This window comes from Camellia sinensis, chromosome 4 (assembly GCF_055761805.1).
Source record: "Camellia sinensis isolate YWXY chromosome 4, ASM5576180v1, whole genome shotgun sequence".
Classification (NCBI taxonomy): domain Eukaryota; kingdom Viridiplantae; phylum Streptophyta; class Magnoliopsida; order Ericales; family Theaceae; genus Camellia; species Camellia sinensis.
This window is the reverse complement of record NC_138964.1, coordinates 115434951-115441058: the sequence shown is the minus strand read 5'-3', so window position 1 is coordinate 115441058 and position 6108 is coordinate 115434951. Positions and strand designations below refer to the sequence as shown.

The window sequence follows — 6108 nt, the reverse complement described above, 5'->3', positions numbered from 1 at the left end:
CGCTAAAAGCCTTATTTTTTTACTTTTCGGGACGACCTTTTAGCGACTCTCCTCGTGACGATGGAAATTAGTCCCTAAATATCTTTTACAACAAAATTTTTACTTTTAGAGACCAAAACATTTGGTCTCTAAAACTCTGATATCTTGTAGTGACCGAGGAAAAAAATATTATTTTAGTCACTAAACTCAATGTAAGTATTTATAAAATGTCTAAATATTATTTCTCATTGAGTTTAATGATTAAACTACTCTCTTTGTTTTTGTCAATTTTATTTAACGAAAATAAGTAGATGATTTAAATGGAAAACAAATAAAAAAATTTGGGTTAAATTGATAAAATTAAAAATGGCAAATTCATAATTTATTTTGTTTCAATGATCAAACTGAGAGAATTTTATCATTATTATTGTTATAATTTCTTCTCTTTGTTTTCTGTATGGTACAATATTTAAAAGGAATACTGCTTCTCTCCGATTATGAGTTGAGATTCTCTCCAATATTTAACATAGGATTTTTGCTCGCTTAATTTTAAAATCTTCATGTATAGATTATAAATGAAAAAATAAGACTATTATAATACCAAGTTCCATTTTCAAAATACATAATCAATTTATTTGAAATGAATATAATAAAGTCATATGTAATTATTTGAGCAATTTAAACTATACACATATCTATTTGTTTTATAGATAGTCTACCCACATGAACGATGAAATATACAAAGTCCTGTGAGACCCAAACGAACATTTTGTGGCACCTCAAAAAAAAAAAAAAACAAAACAAAACAAAAACAAAAACAAAAACAAAAAAAAAAGCTGAAATTAATTATTGGCTTCTTTAAAACAGTTTGACCCCCCAAATAATTAAATTGCAATTTAAAACAATTTTAGAAAGAGCAATTTAAAACAATAATTTGTTGGGAGATTTTATTGTTATCTAGTAAGGTAAAAGGGAATGATTGGAACAGCATGCATGTAAATTGTGTCTGTATGTACCGACCAAGATTATAATAAAATTTGAACTAATTGATTATTTGAGTTCTAATGATAGATGAAATAAAATCTGGGGCAAGGTTCAATGTTGGAAAGACAGTCCTGTTACATGGTTTCCTCCATAGCATGCCAAAGTTCACTTTGAAGAATAAGTTTTGGGTATAGCCAATCAAAATATTCATATTGAGGTAGCATCACTACAAGAATTTACACATTTGCCGGCCAAAAAAATTTTGGTCCCAAAAAAATGACATTTGGCGACCAAATATTAATTAGTCGTGAATGATCATTATTTTTGGTGACCAAATATTATTGGTCGCAGAATGTTATATTTTGGCGAGTTGGTCGCAGAAAGTGGTATACTTTTGCCGACCAACTACGAATTTAGTCGCGGAAGGTCACATATTTTTTGGCGACCAAAAATTTGGTCGCCAAAAACTTTTTTTCAGCAACTAAAAAAAATTAGTCACCAAATTAGTACTTTTAGCGACTAATATTTTAGTCGCCGTTGATTGAGATTTGGCGACTAAAAAAATTTGTCGGCGAAGGTACCCTTTCTGCGACTAATATGGTCTTTTGGTAGCCAAAAATTGGGGAGGGAAATTTGAAACGTAGAAGACATAAACAAATAAAAATATTCGCTTGCTTTCCCTCTCCCTCTCTCTCACCGTTGCCGTTCTCTGTTTCTCTCTTTGCTCTATGTCTATTTCTCTTTCTCTTTAACATTCACATAAACACAAACCCTAGGCCACCATTCAAAATCACTATAGTACAAGAATTCAACAATACTCAACCTTTGCCCTCGGTCTCTCTCCCTTTCTCTCTCTCTCTATATATATATATATATAATGCGGCGAATTTTAGTACAGAGAGAGGGATTTGAGCTCTGATGAATTGATTCCTTTTCTGCTTTGATTCTTCTTCTTCTTCTTCTTCTTCTTCAACATAGCTTCGACTTGCAGCTCTAACAGGTTAGTTCCGACTTTTCTTCTTCTTCTTCTTCACTATTTTTCGATCCTTCTATGTGTGTAACAGAGGAGACCAAACAAAGAGGAAGATGTCAGACCTAGACAGTCAAATTGAGCAGCTGAAGAAGTGCGAGCCTTTGAAAGAGTCCGAAGTCAAGTCCCTTTGTCTGAAAGCCATGGAAATCCTCATCGAAGAGAGCAATGTTCAAAGGGTCGACACACCTGTCACTGTAAGTGATCAACAACATGCTCTTTTTTATACTCTGCTCGTGTATATATGTTAATTGCCCTTAAATCTTAATTGGGTTTTGTTCTGTTTGGCTTATTGTAGTTGAGCTATTAGTGATTTAGTATTTAACCGTTTGATTTGTGTTGATTATGTTTTCAGAATCGATCAAGATTTATGTATTAATTTTGGAGATTTTTGTTAAGAACTTAATAAAAAGAAAAGAAAAGAAAGAATTTGAGGTTTTATGGGATTGGGAATTGGGTTTCTATAAAATATCATTTTCTTGAAAATGTGGTAGTTGAAACCCTCCTCCCCCAATCCTCCGGAGCAACTTGTTTAGCGGGGAATGGGTGTTTGAAAATGCAGAATATCTTTTTGATGGGGCTGACATTTATTTAGACTTAAACGAACTGCAAGAATACAGTGGCTATTTCGTTATAACTTATAATTGTTTCAAATCAAGTGCAATTTATATACTTGTAATTTGATAATATTGCTACAAAGTTTGGTTTTCATTATTTATTTATATATTTATTATTTTCATTATTGAGCTCAAGTATGTGTTGTTGATGAATTTCACTTATCTTTCTTCATTTTTTTAGTTTTATTTATTAATCTAACATTGTGGTTTGAATTACTTTTGACAAATTTGGTCAGATTTGTTAAGTTGACCCAAGTCCTACTGGACGAATCAGTATTGAAACTGAAGCTGGTGATCTATTCTACCAGTTTTTTTTTTTTCCTTGCAGGTTACGTACACCAGTATAATTCATTGGATTCGCGAGTCCTTACATTTGATACCTCATTTGGCCTTATAAAATGGGTTTTATGATAGTGTTTTACATAACTGAACAGATTTTGTTGATTTTACAAATAGGTTTGGAAAATGAGATTTACAAAACCAAATCAAGCAAGACCAGTGGGATTAGAAACTAGACTCAATAGTAGGTTAAACCTGTTGAGTTACATAATTTTTTGGGTTTGTGGTTTAAGAGATAATGATTTTTGCAGTTCACCCATTTGTTCTGTCTTTTTGTCAAAAATGAGTTCCATGCATTGTTTAGATCATAACTCCACTTACACACAATCTGACTTGTTGCGACTAGCGGCATTTGAAAATAGACTTAATAAGGAACACTTCGACCAAATTTCATGATCTTTGAGTAAGTAGATTAAGAGATGTGCATTCTCAAAGTTGATGGTTCTGGAGGAGGTGTTGTCAACACAGCACTCCAATAATAAATTAAAGCTAATTTTGACCCTCATGCCTTAATCCTTAACCTGGCATGGTGCTACACAGATTACTCAGTGTGTGTGAAACACTTGACTTTTCGTTTTAAATTTTAAATGTAAATTATAATAGGCATGTCTGATCAACATGTAATTGTTAATTAAAGGTGTCTGTTAACGCCAAGGGTTTGGCCTGATGGATGAGGCCTGGACTTGGTAAACTCTGATAGAAAGTGAACCTATTAGTAAACTCTGATTGAGTGGGAGCAAATATTGTTTTAAAGAAAGTGATTTATTGCGCTTCAAAGCCTTCTGTTAACAGATTTTCTTTTAAACGTTTGGTTTAACTGATGCTATCACTTTCCAGCCAACCCCCGTATTGTTGGGATCAAACCCAAGTACATTTTGTTTTTGGATCCTGCAACATATTTCTGCCTTGTTTAACAGATCATTTTACTATGGCTGACTATTGTACATTGCAAGGTTACATCTCCCATGATTAATTCTCTCCGAAATTATATATTGGTGTAGTGAGCTAATTTTGAATCTTATTTTAATGTGAATTGCAGAAGCAACACCTAAGACAATGGGGGTAAAAGGTCTTGCCCTTTATCACTTGAAATCGCATCTTCAGGTTTGTTGTTTCCAATTTTTTTGTATGCATATAATTTGATATTGTTCTCTAGTTTTGTTTGTTTGACATGCTCAAATGTCAAACCTCTTTCCCATGACCCTACCTATTCACAAGCACAAAGGAAAATATGAGAAAAAGAAAGACTCCTTGAGCTTTCCTGCTGGAAGGGGTTGAACATTTGAATACCAATTTGAACCATTCTTTTTCAGTTTCATTCTGTTGATTTGTTACTAGCTTTGCTCATTTGCTGACTCTATAGATAACAATCTTTAATGTATTCACAAGCATAGTATTTGGTGTCTCATTTTTGCAGAAATGTCGTTTGGGAAAGCAATCTTGCAAGGAGTTACCTGACAGCTCTAAAGATGGTATCAACCTTGTTCTCACTATAATGCTTAGTAGTTTATACATTGCGTTATTGATAAACCATATGAAATTTAGCCCATCTACTACATTTGTATGTTGAATTTAAGGTGATCTTCAAATCAAACTAATAAAAATAAGTAAGAACTACTTGAAAATTTAAATGCACACAAATGTGAGAACTTTTTGTCCTTTGGTATTAGGCATCCTTATTTCCATTAAGTTCATAAATTGAAGGTCTGGTTTTGGGGTGTGTGTGTTTTATGTGGGATATGAGGGAGCATATCGTTGAAGAGAGGGAGTAGATGAATATCTGATGCATCAGGGAGTGAAAACGATGGATGTTTCATGACACTAGTATTAGTAATTGAAATTCGTATTGATTCATTGGTATTGTGTAATTGGAATTACAGCGTCTTGCATTGCTAAGAGTCAAGACACTTGTTCATGTACAGCATCATCGTCAAAACTAGCTCAAGATTTAAATGAGTATGTTGCACACTTTTTCCTTCTTTTTTACTTTTTATTTTTAGCAAGTCTGAGACACATAAGCATTGAAGCCGAGCAGTACAAATTTAAACTAGCTCACTGTAATACCTGTATATAAACCTAAATTGACCTTCTGGTAACTAGTTTTGAGCTAAACAAAGCAGCACAAATATGTTGTTGTCAATACGTGGTGATGACAAGTACTTGGAATGCTTCAATTTACAGTAGCTCTGTCCCCTGCCTTTGTAATTTTTATTTATTTATTTATTTTAATATGGGTAAGATGTGTTTGAATTTCATGGCACATTGTTTTTCACATAATTTGATTAATCCATGAAAGCCTTGCCCCCCAAATCCCTTATTAGATCATGATCATGAAGAAAGCTGAAGTATTTTTCTTTTCAAATTGGAGTATTGTGACATTGTTTGATTGAGCAAACCAAATAGGATGTGCTGTGAATTGAACATTTGGGTTCATGCCTTGTCTTTCAGGAGGTAATGATGCTTCTCACTCAGCTGAAGCTACAGCCCGTAGAGGATCAAGTAGTTTTGCTCGCCCTGACGTTGTATTGTGTTGTGTTGTTAATGAATGTTAATGAATGTTAATGCTTCAATTTAGAGTTGTATTGTGTCGAATGTTAATGAATTATGTATTGTGTCGAATGTTAATGATTCAGTTAATTTGAATGATGCTTTAAAATTATAGGTTTTGTTATGGATTGAATGAATTATTAGGAATTATAGGTGTATTGTTTTCCTGCTTTGGCGACCAATTTATTAGTCGTAACAAATAAATAATTTTTTTTCGCAAAAAATGACAATTGCCGACCAAGAGTTTTGGTCGCAAAAAAAACATCTATTGCCAACCAAAACAGCTCTTGGTCGTGGAAACTCACTTTTGCCGACTTGGTCTTTTTGGTCGCGAAATGTGATAATTGACGACCAAACTTTTTGGTCGCGAAATGTGACAATTGGCGACTAAGAAATTTGGTCGGGAAAATATCACTTTTTGCGACCAAAGTGTTTTAGCGACAAAATGAATTAGTCACGGTAATTAAATATTAAGCGACCAAAAATTTAGTAGGTGAATCCAACTTTTGCCGACCAACCAAAATATTGGTCGCAAATTACTTTTGCCAACCCTCAATTGGCGACCAAAGTAGCGACCAAAAAATTTAGTCGCGGATAACTTTTGCCGACCAA

At 33.4% G+C, this 6108-nt stretch overlaps 1 long non-coding RNA gene across 1 annotated transcript; it reads left to right on the top strand.

The window, feature by feature from the left end:
• Positions 1 to 1352: 1352 nt before the first annotated feature.
• LOC114262574 (uncharacterized) lies at positions 1353 to 5608 on the top strand. The gene is made up of 4 exons (XR_014365697.1): positions 1353 to 2190; positions 3989 to 4053; positions 4367 to 4421; positions 5398 to 5608. It is a non-coding gene; the product is annotated as an uncharacterized LOC114262574 (long non-coding RNA).
• The last annotated feature ends 500 nt before the right edge of the window (positions 5609 to 6108 follow it).